This window comes from Lygodium microphyllum, chromosome 7 (assembly GCF_053477565.2).
Source record: "Lygodium microphyllum isolate KBCC chromosome 7, Lygodium_microphyllum_v1.1.10, whole genome shotgun sequence".
NCBI lineage: Eukaryota > Viridiplantae > Streptophyta > Polypodiopsida > Schizaeales > Lygodiaceae > Lygodium > Lygodium microphyllum.
This window is the reverse complement of record NC_141141.1, coordinates 3,023,222-3,031,809: the sequence shown is the minus strand read 5'-3', so window position 1 is coordinate 3,031,809 and position 8,588 is coordinate 3,023,222.

The window sequence follows — 8,588 nt, the reverse complement described above, 5'->3', positions numbered from 1 at the left end:
CCATCTCCATTTATGATGTTGATTTGGCCACAACCATCCCTATTGATTCCACTCGAGCCATCTCCATTTTTAATGTTGATTCGATCACATCCATCCCTATTGACTCCACGCTAGCCATCTTTATTTGTGATGTTATTTTGGTCCTAGCCATCCCTATTTGTGTTGCTTGTGAAGTTTCTTTTGAAAAATGCGAGAGTATACATGAAATGTTTCAAAACATAATTTGGCCAACACAACTTAAGGCTTCATGTATTCTTTTGGCTCATTTTTTGATAAAAAGAAGCTATGCCATTAATCCCAATTAATCTAGACATGAGCTGTCAAATTTTGAGTATCGAGCACTTAATTCCAAGTTCTGACCTCTAGACTCTTAATTAAGGCTAATTGTCAACTTAAAGGTTATGGACTAATTTTTAAATGTTAAAAAATAAAAAATATTAATATCTTATTTTAATGTTTTTTGAATTATCTCTCTCTATGTTGAGGTGGAATTTCTTCAAGGCCCAAACTTGAGTTCAAATCTCCCCTAATGATGGTATTACCCTTAGGGGTAGACTCATGAATCATGTGAAGAAGGGTCACAACTACACACACTAAATGCCCACTCCATATCACACACAATATTTGTAAATTTTAATTTAGAAAGAGAGGCATGTGCTATAGCCATACTAGCCTATTTTTCATAGTAAGTTTGGGATATTTCTTAATGACATGATCTTTTTCCATACAATACCTAAAATAGATTTTACTTTCATTTTTCTTCTCGTCATTATTAGCCTTCTTTGTTAGAACAACATTTGCATATTTCTACTGACTAGTAGAAAAGATAGCTTCTCTTTTACTTTTTGACTAGCCATAAAAGCTTGATTTGTAACATGCATACTAAACCTATTTTGTCAAGATTGTTTTTCTTAGAGCAAAACAAAAGCCAACTCATCAAATGATAGGTATTTAAATTTTCTTTCATCGCCAAATGGAGAGGATATACAAAACTTTGATAAGAATCAAAAAGACCATTGAGAATACTCTACAAAAGTGAATCGTTTGTCAAAATTTAATTTGCACCAATTAAATACTACTTAAAATCTTTTATCTTTATCAAAAAAATGGTCCTTGAAGTCATGTTCTATTGAGATATCGAGCTCCACTCGTCATACGCCAGGGTGACCATTGTGTATTTATATCACCGACTTGTAGAACCGCTGTGTATTTATGTCACCGATTTGTTAGTTGCAGACGCGGTTGGTACACCGCCCATGAATAATAGCTACATGATAGCTATCCTTATCTACTCTAGTTCGTGGCTCAGTTAGTATGCCACCTTAGTTAGTTGAGTTTGGTTTGAGACCCATATATAGGGTTCTTCTATTTCTTTGTACTTGAGTTCTTTTGGCTTACACAACTAAGAAGAGGAAAACTGTTTTCAGCCTCCACCCTTGTGTGTATTCCCCCATTGTGCAAGCAAGAAAACTTCAAGTGAGACTCCTTCCTTCTCTCCCACAATCTTGACATGGTATCAGAGCCTTGTTCGTGGTAAGGAGCTCAAGAAAGAAAGCCAAGCTCACGGTGTTCTGGTAAGAGGAGCAGTGTTGCTTTCATTTTCTGTTTTGGGAGCAGATCTTTGCATGTAGCACAGCCGGAAAGTGCAGGAGTACATTGTCTCAGGTTGAGACGCCCTTCGCAGTGAAGCAAGAGGGCAGTATATGCTGCGGGAGAGGGCTTTAGCCCCTTGGCGACCTTGTTTTTTTTATTTGAGGCCATTTCGGGGCCTGTTTTGGAGGCGGAAGTTTTCTGCACGCACTCAAGAAAAGGCCCAGTTTATGCTGTGTAGCCATTGTTCTACAGGTCGGTGAAAAGTTACTGTAGAAATTGCATCGTATGCTTGTGCGCAGAGACATTGGGAGTTACAGAATCATCCCTGTTGCCTGTTGATGCAAAATCGTCACTAGGAAGTGACTGTGTGGTCAAATACTACTTTCGTCAGCTAGGCAGATTTGCCTTTGTGAGGCTAAAGCTGTGTTCTTTGCAGTGACATAATTTTTTGCAGTGTTCTGTAATGGCGTCTGATTCTCTCTCACAGATTGTCACTGAAAAGCTTGACAAGAACAACTTCCAAGCATGGAAGTTTAGAATGATGAATTTCCTTATGGGAAAAGGATATTGGGAATTTGTTGCAGGAAATGAAGAAGAACCAGTTCTTCCAGATGTTCCCAATCAACAGCAAATGCAGGCATTTAAAGCATGGCATGAGAGAGCCAGGAAAGTTATGTACTGGCTGTCTATCAGCATTTCAGACTCTATGATTGTGCATATTCAAGATGCAAGTACGCCAAAGGAGGCATGGGATACTTTGTCAAAAATGTATAGCACAAATACGCAAGCCAAGAAAATGCAACTCAAGCAAGAGTTGCATAATGTGCAAAGAGAAAGTATGAGCATCAATGACTACCACATGAAGGTGAAGAAGATTGCAGATGCACTTGCTTCCATTGGATCGCCAGTGGAAGATGATGATTTAGTTTCTGTGACCTTGAATAGTCTAGGAAAGGATTATGCACAGTTCCGAACATCCATTTCCGTCCGTGAAAGATTTCTTGATTTTGAGGAGTTGATTGCTCTTCTAATTTCTGAGGAGCAGAGAAATGGTGGTGCATCTTCTTCAAGAGGAACTTCAAAAGAAGCTGTCTTCTACTCAAATGCTGGAAGAGGTAGAGGAAGAGGTAGAGGAGGCCGATATGGAGGCCGTGGTAGAAATCAGAATATGCAGCAAACTCAAGAAAACCAGTCCTATGGAGGAGGATGTGGTAACTCTAGAGGCATGGGGAGCCAAAGAGGTCGTGGTGGATGGCAAAGAGGCCAAAATGCAAACAGTAATGTTGAATGCTACTACTGTGGTAAAATGGGTCATATGGCTAAAGACTGCTATAAAAAGCAGAATGACATCATGAATGGAAAACTGCAACAAGGGAATTATGCATCTTCTAGTAGACAGGGTGATGACAGAAATGAGCACTTGTTTATGGTGCAGCACATGAACAATTCTGTGACAAGTGTAGAAGAAAGCAATGATGTACGGTATGTTGACTCAGGTGCATCAAACCACATGATAGGTCATGTAGAATGGATGGAGGATGCAAGGAAAATGGAAAAACCAAGATTTGTGGAGACTGGTGATGATATTGCACATCCTATTGTGCAGATTGGAAAATTTCCTTTGTCTATGCAAGATGGGAAAAAGAAATACATGTCCGATGTATTTCATGTCCCGAATATCACCAAGAATCTGGTTTCTGTTGGTCAAATGGTTGAGCAGGGCTTGCAGGTCAGATTTAATCATCATGGATGCTTTGTTGAGGATATGAAAAATAAAGGTTGCTTGATAGCAAAAGGAAAGAAGAAGGGCAGAATGTTCACATTGGATGCAGACATGTCTGAATTGAGTGCAGCAATGTTTGCACATGGGACCGGTGTAGTTGCAGATATTGATATCTGGCATAAACACATTGGTTATGTTAATGTATAGCGACTTAAATCAATGTAGGCCCAAAATATTGTTACAGGTTTGCCTAAATTCAAGGTTGCAGAAATGCATAAGGTATGTGAAGCCTATCAGTTTGGAAAACAAGCAAGGAAACCATTTCCTAGACATGTTCAAGAGAGTGAGAAGCCATTGGAATTAATCCACCCTGATGTGTGGACTACTAAAGCTGCATCTCTTGGAGGCTGTCATTATTTTGTCAGTTTTATTGATGACTATAGCAGAAAAGTTCGGGTGTATTTTATGAAAAAGAAAAGTGAAGTTTTTGGGCATTTCAAAACTCTTAAAGCTATGGTTGAAAAAGAAACAGGCCTGCAGATAAAATTCCTAAGGTGAGATGGAGGGGGAGAGTACCTCTCAAATGAGTTTGCAAAGTTCTTGCAGGAGCATGGCATAAAGCAGCAATATTCATGCAGTCGTACCCCACAACAAAATGGAATTGCAGAAAGGAAAAACATGCATATTGGAGAGGTATCTCGTGCCATGCTCAATGAAAAAGACTTGCCAGATTTTTATTGGGCTGAAGCAGTTGCTACAGCAGTCTACATAATGAACAGGACTCCCACTGCAGCAATACATGGAATGACTCCAGAGGAGAGGTATACTGGTAGGAAACCAGATATTTCTCATTTGAAAATTTTTGGTTGCATTGCCTATGTACATGTGCCAGATGAGTTGAGATCCAAGTTGGATCCAAAAGCTGAGAAGTGCATCTTTATTGGTTACTCTCTGCAACAAAAAGGGTATAGATACTATAACCCTTCTACTCGTAAGTTTACAGTGAGCAGAGATGTTGTTTTTGATGAGATGAGTAGCTGGTATAAACCAGTAAATGTGATTGATGATGTAGATGCACAAAATGGTAATGCTGCACAGAATTCACAGGAGCAGTCACAAAATATTAGTGGACCTGGAGCGTCCTCTAGCAGTGGTTCACATTCTTCGCCATGGACAGGCAGATTGAGATAAGGAGAATCTTCTCAAAGAAATGCAGATAGTGGTATGCATGTATCACGAAAAGGAAAAGAGAAGGTTGATCAGCCCATGTTTGATGTGAATGCATGTCACTCTTATGTGGATGGTGAATCCAGTGGCTCAGAACAGAGCATTGATGATGAGTTGGGTATTCCTTCTATTGTTACACCTGGAGTAAGGAAGACCAGGGATGTTTTGAGAGCACCTGGGAGTGAACCTACTTTGCGCAAGTCTACGAGAGCTAGGTATCCTGTGGATAGGCTGAAATATGATGGATTTACAGCCATTCACTATGCATATATGGTCAAAGTGATACAGGAACCAGAACCCACTTCTTTTGAGCAAGCCATGGGAAAAGAAAAATGGGAGAAAGCCATGGATGAAGAAATGGATGCCTTGGAAGCAAATGCTACATGGGAATTGGTACCTTTGCCTAAAGGTAAAAATGCAATTGGCTGTAAGTGGGTTTATAAGGTGAATCACAATGCAGATGGTTCTGTGAACAGATACAAGGCAAGATTAGTAGTCAAGGGGTATGCACAAACATATGGCATTGACTATGAAGGAACATTTAGTCCGGTTGTAAGGATGGCAACCGTAAGAGCAGTCATTGCTATGGCTGCATCAAAGGGATGGTCTTTACATCAGATGGATGTAAAGAATGTCTTCTTGCATGGTGATTTGCAAGAAGAGGTCTATATGGAGCAGCCACCAGGTTATGTGCATGCTGTTCATCCTGAGTTTGTTTGCAGGTTGAAGAAAGCCTTGTATGGCTTGAAGCAAGCACCTAGAGCATGGTCTGACAAGATAGGACAGTATCTTGTCACTATTGGCTTTCAGATTTCCAAGGCAGATTTCTCACTTTATGTGAGAAAAACAGAGAAAGGTATTATGCTACTTGTCATTTATATTGATGATTTGATTATGATAGGTGACAATGATGAAGATATCCTTCATGTGAAAATGCTATTGAAGCAGAAGTTTGAGATGAAGGATTTGGGAGAGCTGCGTTATTTCTTGGGCATTGAGATAATTAGATCACCAAGTGGGATAGAGCTCTTGCAGAGGCAGTATGGATTGGACATGCTGTCCAAATATGGGATGACAGGCTGTAAGCTTATTTCAGTTCCTTTGGAGCAGAATGTGAAGCTAAGCACAGATGCGGGTGAGCTTCTAGAAGACCCTACTATGTACAGACGCATAGTAGGAAGTTTGAATTATATGACTATTACCAGGCCAGATTTGAGCTATGCTGTTGGATTGGTAAGTCAGTTTATGCAGGCTCCAAGGAAACCGCATTTGGATGCGGCTAGACGCATACTCAGGTATGTGAAGTCCACATTGCAGTATGGACTATTTTATGAGACCGGGGTTCAGATACAATTGCATGGATACACTGATGCTGATTGGGCTGGTAGTATTTCTGATAGACGATCTACCAGTGGATATGTGTTCTCTTTTGGGAGTGTTGCAGTCACTTGGAGCAGCAAGAAACAGCCTACAGTTGCCTTGTCGAGCACAGTGGTTGAGTACAGGGGTATGGCTACATGTGATATAGCTTGGTTGCATAAGCTACTTTATGATATGCATCAGTCTACAGATGGGCTAGTTATCATTTATTGTGACAACATGAGTAGTATACACTTGGCAAATAATCCAGTCTATCATGCTAGAACAAAGCACATTGAGGTACATTATCACTATGTGCGAGAGAGGGTTTTACTAGGTCTTATTGATCTAGTTTATGTCAGCACAGAGGATCAGGTAGGTGACATATTCACGAAGGCATTAGACGCAAAGAAGCTGCGCAAGTTCAGAGAGCTGCTTGGTGTGCAGGAATTGGGATTGAGCTCGAGGGGGAGTGTTGAGATATTGAGCTCCACTCGTGATACGCCAGGGTGACCGCTGTGTATTTATGTCACCGACTTGTTAGTTGCAGACGCAGTTGGTACACCGCCCATGAATAATAGCTACATGATAGCTATCCTTATCTACTCTAGTTCGTGGCTCAATTAGTATGCCACCTTAGTTAGTTGAGTTTGGTTTGAGACCCATATATAGGGTTCTTCTATTTCTTTGTACTTGAGTTTTTTTGGCTTACACAACTAAGAAGAGGAAAACTGTTTTCAGCCTCCACCCTTGTGTGTATTCCCCCATTGTGCAAGCAAGAAATCTTCAAGTGAGACTCCTTCCTTCTCTCCCACAATCTTGACATGTTCATCCTTGTGTTCTAATTGCTTACACAAGTAAGCAACCCATGCCTCATTTCTTCCTTGATACAAACATGCAAATACATCCAAAGCATTGCTAGTTATCTTAAAAGAGTGAATGCATGGGATCATGGCATGTTTAATAGAGAATACAATCAAGGTATGAACCTTTACATCTCTATTGCCATCCCAACGATTTTGCTTAAGAGTAGATGGCGGTAGCATTAACTAAAGTAGATTTTTGATGCACTTAGATATTTCAAAATATGACTAGGATGTTTTTTAAATCCATGACCAATATTCCAAAGCCCCTTTGCAAACTGATATTTGATGCATTATATAAGCATATAGTGGATAGTTAGTTTCATCCAACTTATCCTCAATAAGCAACATGTAAGATACATCATTTGTAGCCAACCATAGCTATTGACTATATTTGATGCAAATGTTGCATGTGTAGAGGAAAATATGTACAAAAACAACTTGTGCTATAACAATACAAAGTAAACAATAGGGGCTCTTACCTATAGAATTGACCATTGTCAAAAGTTTCGCACAAAAGGGTAAAATAACACATATAGTATTGACATTATTGCAAATTAAGGCCAAAAGGAACCAAATTTTTAAAAAATCTAATGATGTTGACCCATGTGGGCTATCATGTAGTATCTGTCAACCTATGAGCACTTTAAATCTCATTCCATTTGGAGAAAATCAAGTAGAGGGTATCGATGACTCTACCAAAGAGGTTGAAGCCTGCCTTGATATCACTTGTTGGATTTAGGATTGAAGGAATGCACTAGGAGAAAAAGGAGCTTGAGAGAGCACAACAAAAAGTGTATTGAGTATTCTCAATAGAGAAGATTTAGGAGACTTAGTATAACCTAAAAGTGAACCCAAAAGTGTATCGAGTAGTCTCAATAGGGAAGATTTACGCAGCTTAGTATACCATAAACGTGAATAGGCATATACACAAGGTTGGGAGAAAAAAACCTTTTAGAGAGGGAAAAAGTTCCATGTGGTTCTAAGAATGTTCACACATGTCACTACTAAAATGTAGAATAATAGCAAGGTCTAATAAATCACTTTCAATAGTTGATGCATGCAACCATTCTTCAAGCTTAGTAGCTTTGTTGAAAGCTTCCCTAAAGATGTTTGTCTTATAAAGACGATAGCCAATACCTTAGGTTCCTTTAAGATTCAAGATCCTCTAATATTCTATTAGTTTTTAGGGCACCTTAGGTCTTTCAGATTCAAGATCCTCTAATATGCTAATAGATTTTAGGGTCAACACCTTTAGGAAAGCTTTCAATGGAGCTATAATCTTGAAGAATGGTTGCCTACATTGAAAGCTTTCCTAAATATGTTTGCTCCTAAAAAGTGTTAGTATATTGTGGAATGGGGTGCACATGAGGAATTTCTCTAGGCCCTCTTTGTATAGTATGGTAAGAACCTAAGGTATCTATAGCTTAGAGGGTAGCCATATATTTACTCTCCACTAATAGTACTTAGAAAGGTCTTGAATCTCAAAGCAAGCCATTTGTGGATCAAATTTTTGTGGAGGTAAGCTTGTTCATTGTCTCTAACAAGAAGAAATCTAAAAAATTACCATGCCATGATGTACCCTCATAAAAACGACATAAGCCATGTTTATAATTATGTGTTGATGTATATGAAAGACACTGAGCTATCCCAAAAGTAATGTTTTGTATGCACATATGCCAAAGCTCATGGTTCAAACTCAAGTCCAAAAAAGCATTCTTTGTAAGGCTAAGAGCCGATATCACTTCCATATAGCCAAGCACTAAAAAACCTAATAAAATATTGCTAAAGTCATGGCACCTTATGAGGACCAATGCAATGTT